The sequence below is a fragment of the Sinocyclocheilus rhinocerous genome, unplaced genomic scaffold, assembly GCF_001515625.1.
Source record: "Sinocyclocheilus rhinocerous isolate Xijiao unplaced genomic scaffold, SAMN03320098_v1.1 scaffold994, whole genome shotgun sequence".
In the NCBI taxonomy this organism is placed as follows: Eukaryota; Metazoa; Chordata; class Actinopteri; order Cypriniformes; family Cyprinidae; genus Sinocyclocheilus; species Sinocyclocheilus rhinocerous.
Window position 1 is genome coordinate 51,396 of NW_015655381.1, and position 22,417 is coordinate 73,812.

The 22,417-nt window shown below is 37.2% G+C and overlaps 1 protein-coding gene across 1 annotated transcript in view; it reads left to right on the forward strand.

The window, feature by feature from the left end:
• The window catches only part of LOC107717960 (nuclear receptor coactivator 3-like), a 56,349-nt gene that overhangs the window by 14,031 nt on the left and 19,901 nt on the right, over positions 1-22,417 (forward strand). The window lies entirely within an intron of this gene.

Below are 22,417 nucleotides of genomic sequence, written 5' to 3' on the forward strand. Positions count from 1 at the left end.
GCTGCTTCAACAGTAACTGCGGTTACTGAAACCACGCCTTCTTTCTTTGCGTGCACATTTGGGCTGCATTATGCTAATATTGCCACATAGTGAGGTAGATATGTGGGGGCGTGTTAGAACGAGCCGTTTTAGGGGGGCGTGGCAGAGTCTTAACTTTGATAAAGAATATCTCTTTGGTTTTGAGACTTTAGTTTTTGCAACTTCAGGGATCTTATCTATGCACAATCAGCTTGTAACAGAAAGGAAAACTTGAAATCGCATCATATGACCCCTTTAACCAATGTCTTTGCTGCTGACCTTCGATGATCCAATTCAACCATGCTAATAAGCAATAATGATTTTAAATAAACATAACATTTGGGTTTTTTTGTTGTTTTTTTTGATTGAGAGGGAAGTGTTGAACTTTCTTCTCTTGTGTCCTATTCTTCATGCAATTCAGAATGGCAGCACAGCTGAAAGGTTTATTTGAGCTGCAGCCTCTACTGTACAGATGTGGATTTACATGTCTTTCAGCCTGAGCACTTGTGTGAAAGGGCTTTTACATTTGTCAAAAATTGAACTTTTTTATATTAAAAACAAACAAGCCCTGACCAGATGAGAAAAATTAATGCATTACTTTCCATAAAGAGTAACTTAGTAATACTATTAATTATGTTTTAGGGAGTAACGGAATATTGTAATGCATTACTTTTTAAAAGTAACTTTTCCCCATCACTCAAAGTAAATATACTATGACACTGTCACGTTTTCAGTCGGTTTAGAGTTTGATTTTTGTTAGTGTTCATGTCTTGTTCTTTTAGTCTCAGCTTTCTAGTCTGGATATTAGGCCCAGTCCACACGGAGACGCGTTTAGCTGTATACGCATAAATTTTGTATCGTGTAGGCGTTTCGTCCACACGGATCCGGGCGTTTTGGGAGAGTGAAACCGATAATTTTTGAAACCGGGTCCTAGAGTGGATAAATTTGAAAACGCCACCCTTGCGTTTTCGTGTGCACAGCGAATCCGTATATTTTCTGAAACGATGACGTCATCAGCCCACGTCTTGCCCCTAGTCAGACACCACTACAAAACATGAACAAACACTGAACGATTGTCTTTTTATTAACTAACATTAACACAGGTTAATAAATGTATTGTTCCATGTTCGTTGGTAATACCGCGCGCAAGGTTTATGCGCATAGTCCAAGTCTTCTCCATTTTTAGTGTATCTCTGTGGCAGAATTACAGCGCCACATGCTGGTCTGGCATGTATATTACATCGTTTTGTGTCCGTTTTTTGGTTTTGTGTGGACTCCGATATTTCTTGAGACGAGGGGGAAAAAAAGATCGGATAGGCAAAGCTCTGGCTTCCTGTGGACGTAGCCTTAATGAACCAAAAAAATAATAATTTATTTTTCAACTTTTTTTTTTTTTAAATCTTCTTTTTTGTTTCGCATAAGAAAGTCAGTCATACAGGTTTGTAACAACATAAGGGTGAATAAAGGATGACAGAATGTTATTTTTTGAGTGAACTATTCCTTTAACAAGATTTTGATGTAAAAATCACTCTGATTGATTGAAATGTACCAATATCTGCCATATAGAGTGAATCGATCCACGATGATTTATTCGTTCTGTCGGATGCTTAGAAATAAGAGCATGTTAAAAGGCTGATGCGTCTTTTTTGCCTAAGGAAAGTGCCACAATGCTCCCTGACAGTTTGACTCATCACCTGAGCTTGTCTCCAATCAGCATCTGACCAAACAGTGTTCAGGATCAGTGCGTAGTGACCGATCTCTCACTCAGCACCCAGTGAGACACCATCAGCAGCGGCGAGAGCGCACTGCTGACCCCAGAGCAGGTCAGAGGTTATCTTTAAGAAAAGAACAATCCAACAAAAGCAACTGGCCTTTAACCCCACTCATTCTGCTCTTTAGAGCGCCGAAAGCTAGCTGCCGCTTTGCTTTAGCAGGTCGAGATGTAGAATGCGCTGTTACAGGAAGTTTCCAGGTTTATTTATAGGTTTAGTTTTGTTTTGGTGTAACTCAAGTGAGGAAGGTCACAGCATAACTGTGGTTTTTTGCACTGATATGTTGGAGAATTTCACCTAGTTGACATTTGATGGCTGTGTAAAAGACAAGCTAGCACCAATTTCAAATGCATATTGCGGCAAGTTTTCCATCACGCACCTCTCTTTTTGAGAGTGACACTTTTACTTACTGATTTCCTTCTCTTTCGGCATTGCAAATGAAAGAAGATGATGTCTCCGATCAAATGTTTCATGTCTGTTACAGTTTGACTGGTTCCAGACCTTCCATTGTTTGAAGCTCAATTCATTTTCATGAAATAACTGTGGCTTGCCAATCAGCCAGCGGTTTTCTGCCAAGGTGACTACCAAGTGTATTTAAGTGTAACCATGAAATATTCAGGAAAGCCTTTTGAACCCGACCGGGCTTCATCGAACGTATTGGCAGTTCAAACTCGATTAGATGATTTTTATCTACAATATTGAAGGCACTTTGGAGCGTTCCCCAGCCATCAGCCTTTCTCTTGTGCTCCCTGGGTACTCGACCCGTTCGACCTCTCTGTTGTCTCAGCGCTCATAAGTCATTTAAACACGCTTTTAATAGTGTTAGCCTACGTCGAGCTGGCGTTTAGCCCGTGTTGAGGCAGCATGTGGTGAAGGAGAGGAAAGAGAACCTGGAGAACAGAGTGGGTCACAGGCTGAGGTCAGCATGGGGCACTTAGCTTCCTTTACTATGAAAACTGCATAATTTGATTTGTGAATGAGGAGGATGGAAGAGAAAAAAGCGTTTGGTTTGTCCTTCGAGAGAACCAGCTGTTTGCAAGACACAGGCAAGGCCTGTTTTAGGCCAGTCCAGATTTGCCTCAGGATCTTCATTTTACATTGGAGTACCAAGATTGTTTATTGTTCAAAATGTCCTGAAATGTACAAAAACTGTACGACAATTACTGTGAACTAGTCAAACAATTTGATGTAAAAAGGAAATAGTTATTTCATATTAATTATTGCAGTTATTTAATAATCGGAGATTTAAATATCTACTTATTTATTTTTTAATGAAATGTAATAATTAAATATTATTAAATATTGAAACTATTGCCATTACATATGCAAATTTCTGAGAAATGGAACAAAAACCATAAAGACAGAATAAATTTTCAGTGTTAACAGATTAATTAAAGCAAATTAGCATTTAAGTTGGCCATTGATATCAACAAAAAAACTATAGTAAGTATTTTTTCTGTCCTTACTATCCATGGTTATACGGTTAATTTTGTTTTGTTATTTACTTTTAGCGCACTATTCATTCGAGAGTGAGACTTCTTATAATAAATATCATTTTAAAAAGATAAATTATGATTTTGAAATAATTGTTGCCAACATCTGGATAGATCTTGGTTAATTTTTTTATTCTTCTAGAGACATTTGTGATATGTTCTGTATCAATACCACAAGGAAGATAGTAAGTAGTTTTCACCTTAGCAATAGCAAAGTCATGTTTACAGCATTACTTTATCTTGAGCGCTGAAACCTTTGCTTTAGCTCTGCTGAGTCATCCTGCTTTTAACATTGTTTGAAATCCCACGTTCTACCAATTTCAAAACAAATCCAAGCGGTGAGAAAGAAACGGAGTAGGAAAAGAAAGAGTGCAGGGGGGAGACGGGAGAGCGAAAGAGACCAGCCATCCTCCTGCCAGTAGAATCCTTTTATAGAGGTCAGAGTTCAGCTGCTGTGCTGCTATTGGCTGAGGAAAGGTGAAATTAAAACCACTGTAAACTTTTGACCCTGCCGGAGCTGCGCAGGAACGCCCAGAACCAGTTTGGAATGGAGCCTACGCTCTTCCTCTGTTTACTCGGAGAGAGAGGGAGGGAGAAAGAGCGGAGGCTGGAAAAAGGAATCCACAGTCACAGTCTGGAATGAATAAGTTGTTCAACGGCACAGGGCAGTCAACTTGAGTTCAAGAAAAAATAAAAAGCATTTATGGAAAAAAAAAGATAAATGATTTTAGGCTGCACAAGTTTCTCTCTCTTTTCTCCCTTCCTTCTGGGTTCAAAAATCCGTGGTTGTTTTTCAGAGTGGAGCTGTGCTCTTTAAATGGGCTTTTTATGAGGAAAATGAGGCCCACCCTCTGCTTTTTCCATTTGCCCTCAGAGTGCTGTGTTTTTATGTGTTTGAAAGAGTCGATGCTACATTAGCTCACTGGGTAAAACCGAGGCTAGATGATCAGGCACATGTTACCCTTCCACCCCCGTTCCCCTTTTCTCCCTCACTTTTGCAGTATTTTTTTTCCCTCCTTGCTTTTCCCCCCTGTCAGGCTGCTGAAAGCATCTCTGTCATAGATTAATGAATGAATTTGCATAGTATGGACTTTGTGTTCAAGTAAATTTTTTTTTTTTACCCCCATGCTTTCCCTCGCTCTCTTTCCTGCGGAGGTGATTCTGCCAGTGTTTGTTGTATTTTTCCTGAACTCTGCAGTTTTTGCTTTGCATTGTTGGTATGGGGGTGCGTGTGCCATTTTCTTGAACGAGAGGGAAGGCGAACGTTCAAATCCTTTCTAATCTAGTACATTAAGACGCGTAATGTGTGCACTTGTTGATATTGCACAGCAGGAATGACTTACTATCTGGTGGTCTGTTACAGTAACACAGTTGGATTAACAGATTTATTGCTATGAACACAAAGTGGGCCTGTGGCACACCCGTAAGCAACACCGAATACACACTAGGGCTGCGCAATTAAATCGGATTAAAATCGAAATCGCAATATGGCCTGGTGTGCTATGGTATTATTAAACCTCAAAAAGCTGCGATTTAATTCAATAAATATACAGTACATAGTGTGCTTCACAGTGAATGAGAGCACTCTAATCTGTCTCTAATCTACTGCTTATTGTCCAAGCACATGTGGCTTGTAATATGGTGTTCATACTTGCTGCATTTCATTGGTTTTAGAGAGGCTTATTATTGTATAATTATTATCATTATTATTATAACAACAACAATAAATTTTATATAAAGTTATATTAATAGAATATATATTCTTTGATAAAAATACAGTAAAAACATAAATATTCTAAAACTATTATTACAATTTAAAGTAACTCTTTTCTATTTTAATCCGGTGATGGAAAATGTAATTGTCAGGAGCCATTACTCCAGTCTTCAGTGTCACTTGATTCTTCAGTAATCATTCTAATACACTGATTTGGTGCTCAAAAGCATTTCTTATTGCCGTTGTTGTTCTTTTTATTATTATTAATATCATCATCATCATCATCATCATCAATGTTAAAAGATGTTTTACTATCCAAAATTTTTTGTGGAAACCGTGGTGTATTTTTTTCAGGACTGTTTGTTATGTTTGTATGTATTTATTTGCACGTTCGTCTGTGTGTCTATTCTAGCCATTTTCTGTGCTCATGCACACGGGACGCATGCGGTACAACTAGAGCAATTTAGGCGTCATATCTTGTTTTAAGATTCATTACCAGGAATAATGTGAAATAATAAGGACTGAAGCGTATTCTCTCGGTGATATTACAAATCTGGATGAATAGAAAGTTCAAAAGAACAACATTTATTTGAAAACTTTTGTAACATTATAAATGTCTTAACTTCACTTATGATCAATTTAATGTGTCCTTACTGAATACAAAAATTATTTATTTAAAAAAAATAAAGAATCTTACGGACCACAAATGTTTGAATATCAAATCAATATAATTAACAATAATAATAATAATAATAACAACCACAATTTATTATTATTATTATTATTATTCAACAAGAATTAATGTAGGATGAAAGTTGATTTTTATTTTTATTCATTAGGATTTGATTGGACTGTGAAAAGTGGGCATTCAGTAGGCTATTTGAATGCAGTGTTTCCCACAGACTTACACTCTATGTGTGGTGGCACTTTCCCCGGAGGAAATATATATTTGTATATAGTAGGGATGGGCGATATCTTATCGTTAGCAATATACCGGTAAAAATTCTCCCAACGATAAGAATTAGTCTTCCCGCGATAATAACGATAAAGTCTAGTTGTTGACATATTTCTGTGTGCGACAGTGTTTACAAACCTGTTGTCCAACAAAGATATAACTGATTGACATGCTTTTTCTCCAAATTAACTTAATAACATAGTCGAGTGTTTGAAATACTTATTTTTTGTGACCAGACGTGGTTTCATTTTACAGAAGGATAGTATTATATACAGTGATAAAGGCCATGTCGAACATTGCATTATAAATATACTTTCCTTATAAAAATACCCAATATTGAAGAACACAGATAAACCATATATTTTGTGCTATCGTATGTTTATTTTCCTCCAGTTTCATCAGTTAAAATGTCTCTATCTCCGTTGTGCGTTTTATTCAGCGATAACTGGATACCTTCCTGGAGCGTCGTCAGTAGTATTACTTCTGTTATGGATATGTGGAGTTTCTGTGCAAGAGCGCCCTCCGGCTTCCAGTATGAATTAAACAGTCTTTACATTACGTGTGTACTCATTAATGCTCACAACACCCTATTTCGGGTAAAATAGGAAAAATAATACTTTTCTCTAAAGAAACAGGATTCCCTGAATTATCGTCATTGATATCGTTATCGCAATAAATACAAGAAATATCGTGATATATTTTAAAGCCCATATCGCCCATCCCTAGTATATAGTGTAAATATAAAACAGCAGATGGGCTTATTGAAAATGCAAATTCATTCTCTGCCAGCAGGAGGAACTTTAGGAGCGGCAGAAATAGCGGTTTCCCCGGTAACAGCTGTAATCAAAGCAGCACTTCGTTCATAAACGCTACTTTTTCAGTCATTATAGGAAAGATTAAGTGAAAATAACATCGTAACTTTTCTGAAGACAATCGGTTCCCTTCAAAGATACATTTATATAAAATAACCCGTGCCGTGTTTTGATTTTGAAACGTGCAGTGCTCATGTATATTCAACAAAGTCAAAGTCTTTTGGAAAATCTATTTGTGGCGGTCAGTGTTGCTATTGTGGCGGGCCGCCACAAATAAACCAATGTATGGGAAACCCTGGAATGAATTAGTTATTGCACACCCTGTTGATCATGGGAGTTGATGTGTCAGTGTTATTACATGCCTTTTTACAAGCAGCAGAAATATATAATGTTGAATATTTATTTTTGCGTATTTCTTTATCAATAATTATCATATGACAGTTAAAATCTCAGTATTTAACATAATATTTAATCGCAGTATGGAATGAAATTGTGCACCTTAATACAAAGGTATGGCCATTCCCTCTTATCTTGCTATAAAAAAATTTAATAGTTTGTTGGAATTTGGAAATAGTTTAATGGCAAGAAACTGAAATTAAAAGTCATTAAACTGTGCTCACGCTCATGCTTTGATTGTGATTTCATCACCAAGCCAGATTTTTCTTGAAGACATCAGACCTCCGATATCTTTGGCACTTTTTTCAGCGCTGGACAGTATGTATGTCCAGGTTTGGTGAAGTGAATTGTGTGTCAGTATGCTTAAGCGAGTGTTGCTGCGAAAAGCTTTTAGATGTCTGCACATGTACACACATGCTTGGCACATGTCTGCATGTCTGGGCTGTTTGCTATTGTTCTCTCTCTTGCTTTTCACCGCCATCCTCCTCCTCCAATCATAACCACTCTCTGTCCCTTGTTCTTGAGCTGTTTTCTTTTTCTTTCTCACTCCCTCCCTCCTTCTCTTTTTGTTCTACCTCAGCTCATCTCTTGCACTTGCTGTCTGGCTTGTCTCTGCTGCAGAATGGAGCCATCCTGAGTGGTCATGTGGCGACTATCGCGGAGAAAGAGAGCAGCGGCCAGTAACTTGTGCCACCTCATCCTCCTCTTGTACCGTGTCTGAATAGATTAAGCCACAGTTCATTTCCACAGTGTTTTGATCCTCGTTTTGAAAAGGCAGAGCGTTTGTGCGTGCCGTATTGTCTGCAGAGGTTTTGTTGTGTATGTGTTTGTTATTTAGTGAGTGTTTCACTGAGCTCAGATTTCATGCTTTATTTCAGGCTCTGCCAGAATGTGGTGGCTATTCTGGGTCTGAGTCATTCTTCATATCCCTCTTCATCCATCCTACAACTCTTCTCTTCCTTTACGTGCTCCATTCATCTGTTTTTAAATATGCATTGCATTCATATGCACATTTAACAATTTCTGATGTATGTTACTATTGTGACCGCATGCACCCTATTCAGGAAAAGCATGACTGGGCAGATATATGTGCAGTCGTATGCACAGTATAGTATACTTGCCTGACCCTCAAGAAGCAGCTCCAGTTAACAGCATTCATGCAGTTTTCCGAGCTATTATGTAATATCAATGTTATATTAAATTAATATGATATTAAGAGGATTATCTTCAGTGCAAGAGAAAAATTACATAATAATAATACATGTTGTAAAATTACAACAAATTACATATTGTTATAAAATCACATTAATGCATAAATTCAGTTCAATTGAAAAAGAAGTAGATCAAATAAATAAATAAATGTGTAGTTGGCTGAAATACTGGAATGTTATGTTATTAATGGTGAATAATAATAACAATGTTACTATTTATTATTATTATTATTATTGTAATATAAAGTATATTGAAATAATACTTAAGAACATGAAATATCATTTAAAGTAAACCTGTTTAATTCCATAATGTGACATATTTCCCAGTATAACTGGGTATTCAATGATAGAAAATGTGTAATGTGCAATTTGCTGTCTGGTGTCCTCTGACAGTCAGTGCATGCTTTATTTCTTGCGTTTCCTTTGCTGTAAGTGGCAGTTTGTTTTAAAACATCTTCAGTTTTATAGAAATTGCCAAATGGAGTTTTTATGAGGTATTGAAAATAAGCGAATAACGTCTTAAACCTTAATGCATGATTGAAGCGTGATTTGTTAAATGGCTTGATAGCCCTTTTATTGCACATGGATGACTGACAGTTGCAGGTGCCGCTGACATAATTATAAGTCTGTTTCTTTTCAATAATGTATTTCTCTTTTTAACTCGGTGTGATAGTTTTGAACGGCCCATTGAATTTGACTGCTGATATGTATGGTAAGGTGCTGAGGTGTGGACTGTGTGTTGTGTATGTGGCGACAGGAGGCATTCCCATCAATAATGCAGGTTCTCTCTGTATGGGGTCAAGGCATGATGGGATATTAAGACGTTACCCTACTGGTCGTCAGGGAAACAGGCAGAGGAGACAGCAGCAATTGGGGAGGGTGGTTGTGGTTTTGTAGCCTATATAAGTAGAATTTGTAGTCAGTAAATCTACAGTTTTTCATCTCTTTAATTTTCATTAATAAATGATTCTTTCCCCTCCAACCAGTGTATTAGTATCCATAAAACGTGACCGATACATTTGTATTTACCAATAGCCATCAAATTTACTGGTGCTGCATTTTATAACAGGAATTTTACAATTGAATAGCAAACAAAGATTGTGTTTACATTAATCCACTTATTAGTTATGGCTGGGCGATGGATTTAATGTTCACAATATATTCATGATGATTTGGTTCTCAATTATATTATAAAGTAACCTTGTGAATAAAACAGTGCATTTAACGTGACAGTGTTTAATAGCGTGTCTGATTTAAATTCAGTTGCAGAAATGGTGGTAGAGCTGGGAAGTTCAGTTCAAATTGTCTGTTTCAGTGAATCATGTTTAGAATAGCATTTTTCATGTATTAAAATTAGGGATGTTCATTTTAACCGTCTAACCGGTTAACCGAAGGTAAGATTTTTGACCGATTAATACAATCAGTTAAACGGTTTAAAAAGTCATTTAATTATTTATTTTTTCAGTAATTTATCAAAATATTTAAAACTTTTCTGCATGGTTAAAATGCGCTACGTGTATAAAAAATTTGTTTTTTAGGGGAAGTCGCGTATAAGTCACATTTTATTATTTCATTCAGAAATAGGCCAATAATCTTGTTGGTTAACGGTTAACAAGCGCTTAACGAGCGTCGGTTGTCGGTTAGGAAAAATAACCGAAATGAACATCCCTAATTAAAATGTTTTCGTAAAGAATAATCCTCCGCCTAAATATTGTTGTGTATTACTTTGTATTAGGGATGCTCCGATCAGGATTTTTGCAGACGATACTGAGTACCGATTTCTTGTCATGGTGATCGGCCGATACCGATGCCTATTCTGATGCTTCATGCTTTATATAGACGGTTTCATCAGGCACATGCGCCTGGCCCGAAGTTAACCCTCTAAGCACCAAAGTCGCAAAATTGCGACAAGACGTCATACTTAATAAAATAGACTGTAGTTCCTAGTATGGTGTAATATCTCATTTGTATTCCCTACCACTAGATGGCAGACATGTAGTACTTCGATTCTAGACCAAAATTACGTCAACATAGCTAGGCTATTTTAGTTCCCCTCACTCAACAACAAATCCTTTCAATTAACAGTATTTAGAAAAGAACAAGAATTAAAAATATAAGAAGCTATAGCAATATAAATGACAAGCCAAAACGAATTAATTTAGGTTAAAACGAAACTGAAACCAACAATGGTCTCTCATTCCACACAAAATCAAATGTTTCCGTATTCGCCATGTAGGCTATTTGAATGGCAAATGATTATTTATTATGTACTTCACTCGCGTTCCAGTATCCACGTAAAACAAAATGTTTTGCATAGCATCACGGCGGTACAGTGATAACACTTAACTTTTAATTTTTTTTACTATATTTTTTTTCCATATGTTTGACTGACTGTATTTTATTATGATAATGAACAGGCTGCATTGTCAAGGTAGCAATGCTTAACTGTGTGCACGCATGCAGCACTGGCGCAATCACTTGAATTTTTTCCTTCTAACAGTGGAAGGAACTACTCCTTTTAGTCCTAAAGATAATCGGAATTGTAAAAGGTTTGCCTTTATTTGTGTACATACACAATAAAAACAAATCTTTGTGCTTTTGTAAAATAAGACACTGAAAGCTTCCCAAAGCATAGGATTGCCGATCTGAGTTGTATTTTTCATGGCTTATTGTGCTTTAATGGTCAAACACACACAATAAATTAAAGAATGTCAGTCTGGGTGAGTATTCAGGTATTCAGTCGGTTATGTCTTAAGTGAACGTAAACAGTTGTGATTCAGTATCAATATCTTGGATCAGTACATTAGGTCTTAAAGTGACAGTAGTGGGTTTATTATGTCCTTATGTCCGGTGTCGTTAATGTTAACCCTCTTAGCGCCAAAGTCGCAAAATTGCGACAAGACGTCACCCTTAATCAAATAGACTGTAGTTCCTAGTATGGTGTAATATCTCATTTGTATTCCCTACCACTAGATGGCAGACATGTAGTACTTCGATTCTAGACCAAAATTACGTCACATTCCTATTCAAAGTGTTCGAGGAAATAGCAGAGCAAGTGAGCCATCGTGTCATTGATGCAGAAGCAGTTCAGTTCATAGCGTGCGAGTAAATTATGAGATTTGTGAGAAAAAAATCGCTAAATGGATAATAAAAAGTTGTACCGTGAGGATGTGTTGCAAATGTTATTCGCCGATTCTGACTCTGAAGGGGAATATTTGCCTTTTGGAAATGACCATCGGTCGTCTACTAATCGCGCTTCTTTGCAAGCAAAGACATCTTCTTTGTACATCTTTGCAGCGCAATGGTGGCGCCGTAAAAGGCGAGAGTGTTCACGAAGCACAAACAAGTGATCATTTCGACCCTTTGCCCAACGGGGATGGGGGTGGCAGGGCAATATCTATTATTTCCTGAATATTACTGATAAACTGATCAAAAAGTAGGCTACTGTTCACATGCGTTTTACTACTATATAGTATAGTAATATAGTAATAATTTAGTACTTTCTCCTGTTTTATTGTTGATTTAAAAGTGTAACTAAGCATATATTTATTACCAAAGTATTTCTAGTATACTTTTTAAAAATACATTAAAAGTATGCTTCTGTTTAGCATATTTCTTAGAAGTATAACTAGGCATATATTTAACCCTCTAAGTGCCAAAGTCGCAAAATTGCGACAAGACGTCATACTTAATAAAATAGACTGTTGTTCCTAATATGGTGTAATATCTCATTTGTATTCCCTACCACTAGATGGCAGACATGTAGTACTTCGATTCTAGACCAAAATTACGTCACCTTCCTATTCAAAGTGTTTGAGGAAAGAGCAGAGCAAGTGAGCTATCGTGTTCATTGATGCGGAAGCAGTTCAGTTCATAGCGTGCGGGTAAGCTGTGAGATTTGTGAGAGAAAATCGCCAAATGGCTAATAAAAGTTGTACCGTGAGGATGTGTTGCAAATGTTATTCGCCGATTCTGACTCTGAAGGGGAATATTTGCCTTTTGGAAATGACGATCGGTCGTCTAATAATCGCGCTTCTCCAGGTACAATTGTGCCGCAGTGCAAGGCGCGAGTGTTCACGAAAAACAAACAAGTGATTATTTCGACCCTTTGCCCAACGGGCAATATCTATTATTTCCTGAATATTACTGATGAACTGATCAAAAAGTAGGCTACTGTTCACATGCGTTTTACTACTATATAGTAAAGTAATATAGTAATAATTTAGTACTTTTTCCTGTTTTATTGTTGGTTTCCTCTTTTCTGATCATTTGGAATGAGGATAAAAAGACAAAAAAAACAAACCAAAAAAAACATGCAAATAAGTTCAAACATCCATTTAATATCTACTATTTCTTGAATATTACTGATGAACTGATCAAAAAGTAGGCTACTGTTCACATGCTTTTTACTACTATATAGTATAGTAATATAGTAATAATTTAGTACTTTCTCCTGTTTTATTGTTGGTTTCCTCTTTTCTGATCATTTGGAATGAGAAAAAAAAAACATGCAAATAAGTTCAAACATCAATTCAATATCTATCTATTTCCTGAATATTATGAAATTCAAGATGGTCATGAACCCCTGATGACGTCATAATATGCAAATTAGACTAGTATATTTACACCCCACATAAACTTTCGGTCATGCCCAACATTTTTCTAATTCACAGTAGATCTCTATCTTTAAGCCCTTTCAAGCCACAAGAATTTGAAATCTTGATGTCAAAATCCAGCATTTTTCCAAAAATCCCTGGCGCCTAAAGGGTTAACTTCCGGTCTGTGTTTGTTTATCAGTCTTGCTATGGCGCTGGCTACAAACGCAGTTGAAGTTAAGGTGAGGAGTAGACTGAAGTTGGGCTCAGGTGGTTGTGCTATGGGATGTGTTTCCCATACATTTATTTATTTGTGGCGCTCGCCACAATATCAATACTGACCGATTTTCCTAAAGGCTTTGTTTAATAAATACGAGCATGTATTGCATGTTTAAAAATCAAAACGAGGTGCGGGTGTTTTTATATCACTGTATTTCTGAAGGAAGACTATCTTTAGAAAATTTTCGATGTCATTTTCATTTCATCTTCCGTGTTATATGCCTGATAAAGCAGCGTTTGTGAGCTCGTGCTGCTTTGTGTACAGCCGTTACTGGGGAAACCTGTTTCTTCTGCTTTAAAGCACCTCCTGCTGGCAGAGAATGAATTTGCATTTTCAGTAAGTCCGTCTGATTTACGCAGCAAACATATTTTGCTTTTCCTATATCCACGGGCGCTGCGGATAATCCACGGGCCCGGTAGTAAAAAATGCATTCTGATTATTTGTGGGTGGGTCGCGGGTCGATAAAATAAATCATAAATTATGCAAATATTAAGTACATTTTTTTAAATCAATTTTTTTCATGAGGCAGACGATTTCGTGTGTGTGTGTGTTCGTTCGCCTGATCAGGAAGTTGCAGTGACAGAAACGGTGACATTCCACATAAAGTTTGAAAGAAGTAAAGCCTGTGTTAAAGGGGTCATATGATGCTATTTTAAAGATCATTATTTTGTGTATTTGGTGTAACAGAATATGTTGACATGCTTTAATGTTCAAAAAACACATTATTTTTCAAATACTGTACATTATTGTAGGTCCTTACTTGCAGTCGCTGATTCAGAAGCGCCAGATTTCTTTGCGTGCACATTTGGGGGCGGCATTATGCTAATATTTCCACATAGTGACGTAGATATGTGGGGGTGTGTTAGAACGAGCCGTTTTAGGTAGGCGTGGTTGACTCTTAACTTTTATAAAGAATATCTCTATGGATTTGAGACTTTAGTCTTTGCAACTTTACATATCATCTTTATGCACCAAGAGCTTGTAACACTCCAAAGAGAACGGAAAAATTGAAATCGCATTATATGACCCCTTTAATTCTATTCAGTAGGCTAATATGGCCAAAGAAGATATTTTGTTTTATAAATAAATGTTCATTTAAAAGCAGCCCACGATAAGCGTATTATGTTACCGTTATCTGGCTCTGACGAGGTTTTGCTCCATCCTCCACGCTGTGACAACTCACAAAAGACTATTTTAGCCAAGCAGCGCGGAGAGCCGCTTCAGAAACGTGCCGCGGCTGGCTGGTATGAACACAAGCATTGACTAGAGCGGCCATGATCCGCTCCGGTTCCCGTGGAGCCGTAATGCGCCGCAGACGTGTGCAGTGAGGCGCAGATCAGCTCTAACGTCACTGAATCTGCTGTTAAAAATGAACCATCTATTCATCATATCATCATGCAAAACATACACGACAAATAGCAAATAGCGGATCGGCCAAGTGTAGTGAGTACCGATCGAGTCATAAAATGTGGTTATCGGCCGGTACCGATCTCCGGCCGATCGATCGGAGCATCCCTAGTTAAAACCAAAACCAAGCCATTCACACAGAATGCATATTCAGCGCATTTTTTAGACGGTTTTGTGTTCATTTAGTGTCAAGAAAATATGCCTTTTAATTGTTATCTGTCTGTCTGTCTATACACATGTTTAGCCGTGTAGCCCACATTTTGGATCAATCTAAACAGCATACTTTATATGTGACTTAAATGCTATAGCATTAATTCATCATATTGAAATAATCCAAGGTAGCGGGTGATAGCGTAAATATGCTGAGTCATCTCTGTCATCTCTGATTAGTTTGATTTTATAGTGTTATTAAGTGTTTAAAAAATAAGGTAGAATAAGAAGGCTCAGAAGGCTCCTTTATGAAATGTTAAGGAAATGTTCTTCTTAAGACAGTGATAGAGATGATTGGTGGTGGGCGGTGAAATATAAAGTCCTCATGGAAAAACACAGACAGACAGATTAGCTTCGAAGAGACAGAACAGAAGAACCGGTTCAACCCATGAGGTTGAATATGTAAATATGATTGCAAAGAGCCAGCAGGCTTTTTCCAGGAAGAGGAAGTGGTGACGCAAAACTCGGTGTGTGTGGGAAGGCGCAAACAGGATGCCTGCTTTTGCTGCTTCCTGATTCGGATCTTCTCGATAACTTTCCCATTAAAATAGCCATTATTCTCAGAAAGACTGGAAGTGGATCTTCGCTCGGAGATGCTCATCTGATGCATTCTGTAAGAAGTCTTTGCAAGAGCTCAGCTATAATGAGCAGTGCTCTTGTATGTTTTTATCAGATATTCGGTTCACCTTTTGAACTTCTGAAAGATGTGGAATTACATCACTGTAGAATGGAGCCATAATGTCCTTAAAACCCTCTCGCCTTCTTGACTGTTAGATTGGAAACATCAGAGCAACATACAGACAGAGGTTTCACTTGTATCCTTGATTCTGCCGTGGGCTTCTACATTCCACATCTCCTGCTTAATTAAAGGCGTATGTGGAGTGCTCATCCTTGGACTGAAGTTTTCTCACTCTTGCTCTTTTTGTCTCTTAGCATTTTGCTTTCACCCATTGCGTTCATCTCCTCACATTCGCATTCACACTCACCCTCGCTCTTTCATGCTCTCTTGAGCAGAATGTTGATGTGGCATCTGGTTTTGTTGTAGTTGCACTCAGAGTATTGATGAAGATGGAACTGTACACTTTGAATGGAGTATTAATGTTTAAATGAGAATGTTTAAACCGTTTAAATGAGAATTTCTGTCATTTACTCTTTCATTCCTGCTGAACAAACCCTGCTAAACTAGTCTAAGCTTGTTCACTGGTCCTAATTGACACTTAACTGGTTTAAATCTGCAGAAAGTTGTTCAAGAAAACCCTCTTAAACCAGCCAGCAGACCAATTTGGGCTAGAAAACTAGCTTAGGACATTTTTTTATTTTTTTTTTCAAATTTATTTTTTCATTCCAAACCTCTGTATGACCTGTAAATGACCGCTACATTGAATATAATATAAACAAATAGGTACTGCGGCTGTTGAGCTTTGAAATGACATCATAAAAATGGTCCATGAGTCTCATTCACTATATTCAAATCTTCTGAAGTCTTCTGAAGGAACAGCCCAAATTTAAGTTATGCACTGACAGTTTGGGCCTCTGCATGCCATAGCTGTGAAATCTCATTTGCGTACACGTATATTCAGTAATAAAACTAATATTTCAGTCCTGGATGTGGATTGGTCAGTTCAGTGTATAGTGTGAAACAGTCATGGCTAAGAAATGCAGTGGAGAACCACAACCCCTTATCGTTACTTAAATATGGCACGTCGATCACAGTTCAATTTTGGTCTTGCCTCCATATAAAGCTATCAAATGGATTAGAAGATTGGATTATATATGCCATAATGCACATTGGCCACTTTTGTGATAGACTCCTAATACACATTTAAAATATCTTTGACAAAAGACTATTTTAGCCAAGCAGCGCGGAGAGCCGCTTCAGAAACGTGCCGCGGCTGGCTGGTATGAACACAAGCATTGACTAGAGCGGCCATGATCCGCTCCGGTTCCCGTGGAGCCGTAATGCGCCGCAGACGTGTGCAGTGAGGCGCAGATCAGCTCTAACGTCACTGAATCTGCTGTTAAAAATGAACCATCTATTCATCATATCATCATGCAAAACATACACGACAAATAGCAAATAGCGGATCGGCCAAGTGTAGTGAGTACCGATCGAGTCATAAAATGTGGTTATCGGCCGGTACCGATCTCCGGCCGATCGATCGGAGCATCCCTACTTTGTATTATTATATTAGTGAATATAAATAAATACCTAATTGTTATTGTAAATTATCATCAAATATTTAATTGTTATTATATATTTTTATTTGTCTTTTGCTCATTTTTGTGTTCATTTAGTGTCAAGAAAATATGCCTTTTAATTGTTATCTGTCTGTCTGTCTATACACATGTTTAGCCGTGTAGCCCACGTTTTGGATCAATCTAAACAGCATACTTTATATGTGACTTAAATGCTATAGCATTAATTCATCATATTGAAATAATCCAAGGTAGCGGGTGATAGCGTAAATATGCTGAGTCATCTCTGATTAATCAAATTAGTTTGATTTTATAGTGTTATTAAGTGTTTAAAAAATAAGGTAGAATAAGAAGGCTCCTTTAACAAGTTTATGAAATGTTAAGGAAATGTTCTTCTTAAGACAGTGATAGAGATGATTGGTGGTGGGCGGTGAAATATAAAGTCCTCATGGAAAAACACAGACAGACAGATTAGCTTCGAAGAGACAGAACAGAAGAACCGGTTCAACCCATGAGGTTGAATATGTAAATATGATTGCAAAGAGCCAGCAGGCTTTTTCCAGGAAGAGGAAGTGGTGACGCAAAACTCGGTGTGTGTGGGAAGGCGCAAACAGGATGCCTGCTTTTGCTGCTTCCTGATTCGGATCTTCTCGATAACTTTCCCATTAAAATAGCCATTATTCTCAGAAAGACTGGAAGTGGATCTTCGCTCGGAGATGCTCATCTGATGCATTCTGTAAGAAGTCTTTGCAAGAGCTCAGCTATAATGAGCAGTGCTCTTGTATGTTTTTATCAGATATTCGGTTCACCTTTTGAACTTCTGAAAGATGTGGAATTACATCACTGTAGAATGGAGCCATAATGTCCTTAAAACCCTCTCGCCTTCTTGACTGTTAGATTGGAAACATCAGAGCAACATACAGACAGAGGTTTCACTTGTATCCTTGATTCTGCCGTGGGCTTCTACATTCCACATCTCCTGCTTAATTAAAGGCGTATGTGGAGTGCTCATCCTTGGACTGAAGTTTTCTCACTCTTGCTCTTTTTGTCTCTTAGCATTTTGCTTTCACCCATTGCGTTCATCTCCTCACATTCGCATTCACACTCACCCTCGCTCTTTCATGCTCTCTTGAGCAGAATGTTGATGTGGCATCTGGTTTTGTTGTAGTTGCACTCAGAGTATTGATGAAGATGGAACTGTACACTTTGAATGGAGTATTAATGTTTAAATGAGAATGTTTAAACCGTTTAAATGAGAATTTCTGTCATTTACTCTTTCATTCCTGCTGAACAAACCCTGCTAAACTAGTCTAAGCTTGTTCACTGGTCCTAATTGACACTTAACTGGTTTAAATCTGCAGAAAGTTGTTCAAGAAAACCCTCTTAAACCAGCCAGCAGACCAATTTGGGCTAGAAAACTAGCTTAGGACATTTTTTTATTTTTTTTTTCAAATTTATTTTTTCATTCCAAACCTCTGTATGACCTGTAAATGACCGCTACATTGAATATAATATAAACAAATAGGTACTGCGGCTGTTGAGCTTTGAAATGACATCATAAAAATGGTCCATGAGTCTCATTCACTATATTCAAATCTTCTGAAGTCTTCTGAAGGAACAGCCCAAATTTAAGTTATGCACTGACAGTTTGGGCCTCTGCATGCCATAGCTGTGAAATCTCATTTGCGTACACGTATATTCAGTAATAAAACTAATATTTCAGTCCTGGATGTGGATTGGTCAGTTCAGTGTATAGTGTGAAACAGTCATGGCTAAGAAATGCAGTGGAGAACCACAACCCCTTATCGTTACTTAAATATGGCACGTCGATCACAGTTCAATTTTGGTCTTGCCTCCATATAAAGCTATCAAATGGATTAGAAGATTGGATTATATATGCCATAATGCACATTGGCCACTTTTGTGATAGACTCCTAATACACATTTAAAATATCTTTGCTTATGTTCCATGAAGGAAAAACATTTGGAATGGTTTGGAATGATATGAAGGTAAGTATATAAAGACAGAATTTTAAATTTTGGGTGAACTATCTCTTTAATTACTTGATTTTAGATCTGTATGGTGCCTTGACCTTAACAGTCATGACTCATGAATGGTTATTTGTCTGTCATTTATTTAACTCCACTGCAGATTTCAAGGAGAAAGAAAAGGTGAAAGAGATCTAAAAGTAGAGAATCGTTCTGCAGCATTTTTCCGGTGTGTTGTAGGTTTGTGACAGACAGCCATACGTGTCAGCACAGGCAGTACAGTATGGGCACAGTTGTGTAATGTCTCAAAGTCGGACTCAGGAATGATGAGCTCATACTGAGAGTTTTTAGGTAACGGAGGGCAAACTAGGGATAGTTCACCCTGAAATAAAAATTGACATCATTCACCCTCATGTCGTTCCAACCCTGTATGTCTTTCATTCAACTTTGGAACAGAAATGGTAAAGGCTTTTTTAATATTATCTGTTCAGTGTTTGTCCATCCATTGAACCATTTTCATGCTTAAGAAAGTATATAAAGACAACGTAAAAGTAATCCAGAAGACTTGGATATGGTAAACAGAAGCTCAAACGTACTTGCTTGCTTGGCACATGAGAATAAACCTCATTGGTTCTTGTGGTGTCATGCAAGCTTGTTTGCACTTCTGTTAACTTTATTTGATGCACTATGTGCATTGATCAGTGTTTATGTGAATAAAATCCCAAGTTAAACTAAGTTTTTGTAAACTAAGCAATTGTATCAATTAGGGGTCGACCGATATATCGACAAAACCGATATATTGGCCGATATTTGGCATTTTTCAAATATTGGCATTGGCCGATGCGTTCGAGTCGGGACTTTTATTTTGACAGCGCTGAGAACGGCAGCACATTCTCCCTCTTGTTCGCCGTCGTCTTTAACAGTTCTGTCTAAATACGGATAGAAGTCTGTCTAATAATCAGATAGAACGTTTAAACAAAGGAATTAAAATGTATACAGAGAGTATTATAACGATTGCTTTTATATTATTAGTAAACACATTATTTTCCACATACTGTACATTATTGTTTCTCCTCTATGCCCCGCCTTTTTGAAACGCGTCGATTTTTACAAAGCTCATCGGTCTGAAAAAGCGAGGTGTGCTGTGATTGGCCAGCTATCCAATGTGTTGTGATTGACAGAATACCTCAAGCGTGAGACGGAAATGTTACGCCCCCTGTTGATGCCGTGTCCCGGCCGGAGCGATGATTCAAAAACATTATTTTACAAATTTATTTAATACATTTTCAAATTATTTCAAATTTCTTAAATATTAATTAAAATAAATACAATTATATCGGCTTTATATCGGCCATCGGTCACCCTGCTTTCCAAGATATCCAATTATATCGGCTGTCAAAAAACCAATATCGGTCGACCACTAGTATCAGTTTTGAAAATTTGGATTAAACAGCTCAATTCATATAGATTGCTTTTACAATGTCTTTATGAACTTTAAAACTGAAAATGTTGATTACACAGACTTGTAATGGTTGGACACAAATGATAAGAGAATATTAAAAGAAAATATTTTTTATCAAATATTACAAATTATTTTTTTTTAAAACAAACATTTCGAAGATGTAGAATAGTCTTTTGGGTTGAGTATGTGTTTTAGTAAATGACAGTATTTTTTGGTAAACTATCCCTTTACGCGAGAGGAAAAGGCAGTTTGCATGTATGTGTTCAGCGAGGGAAGGGGAAAAGACTGCAAGCCGATGGTCTGTGCTCTGAGATTTCCGCTGAACTCTGGGAGGGGTCAGGCGCAGGGCAAGGTCAGGGCTCTAAACAAACACACTCGCACACATGCACGCATACAGCAGAGGGTCTATGACCAGAGTGACAGAGACTGATAACAGCAGCAGAAGCCAGAGAGAATGAAAAGAATGGAGACGGAAAGACAGCCATGTGTGCATTTATACACAGTGACTCTCTAAAACTATCTGGCCACTGAAACCACACTTAAAAATGTATTACGTTCAGTGCCTTCGATTGGATGATGAAATGTTAAATCAAATGCATACTGAACTAATTTGACATTTCTGAATCATTTTTGTGATTACTTAATCAATGTGACCTTAAGGTGATTTCTAGGTGAGTGTATGAAGTAATTTTGCCTCAAGTTCACCCTGATGTGCTAGCAGAATAATCACAGGTGTAGTTTAATGCATTAACTATAGATATATTTTAGGTAAATCAAGCACTGTAGGCTTTGAGTATGCAGATTTTCTTCAGAAGTAGCAATAACACTATATTGTCACAGTGTTTAATAAATACATCACAATTAAAAGTACATTCAAAATGTTCAAATCTACACTCCAGTTCATCAATTTGTCCAGTGACTTCTTTTTGAAATATTCAGTCAAAGAACCAGCTCCTTATATATATATATATATATTTGCGTTTCTTCCGAGTAGGCAAGGGAGGCAGTGTCTCCTCAAAATTGTCTCCCCCAAAAATTCGTAGTACAAAAATAAAACGTTGCCAATACGATGCCAAACACTAACTTGATGCGATTCATACTTGGCTTTAATAAACAGAATATTGAATACATTGTTAATATACAAATATAAAATAGATTTTTTCCTCTGGTAGTGTAAGTAATGTTTATTTAACTAAGAACATGTGACTGGGACAGGAATTTCATTTGATTTATAAAAAAAAAAAAAAAAAAAAAAGGACTTTGCCTCCTCATTTCAGAACACCACCGCACACCACCGATATATATATTATTTATTTATTTATTTTTTGATTCACTGAAAAGATCCCGCTCATAAGAGCCATTCATTTCAAGAATCAGACTACACTGGTTGGGCAGTTTGTTTTTTTTGATTTCCTAAAAAGAACTGGCTCATGAGAGTCATTCATTCTGGGAATTGAACTACACCGGTTATGGGCAATATTTCAGTAGTTTTTTTTTTCTTTCAAAATTCACTAAAAAGAACCGGCTCATAAGAGTCATTCATTTCAGGAATCGGACTGTAGGATCTTGGAGTCAATATCAGGAAAGTTCAAAAGATGCAATTTTAAAATCAATATTTTACCCAGCCCTACCAGTGGCACAGAAATCATACTTCACCTTTCAAATAAATGCCACTTGGTTTGATATTTTGTATCTAATACAATGACATTCATACAAGTGTGGCTTGTGTGTGATTAATATTTCGGCCCACTCCATGTCTTTGCATACATAACTTGAAAGGAAGACAGACATATTGGAAAGGGCAGTTCTAATAACGAAAAAAAAAAGAACATGATCATAGAGAGGCAGAGAAGTAAGAAGTATCACTAAAGAGGAGGAAGTGTTGTCGTTGGTGAAGTGGGTGGAGC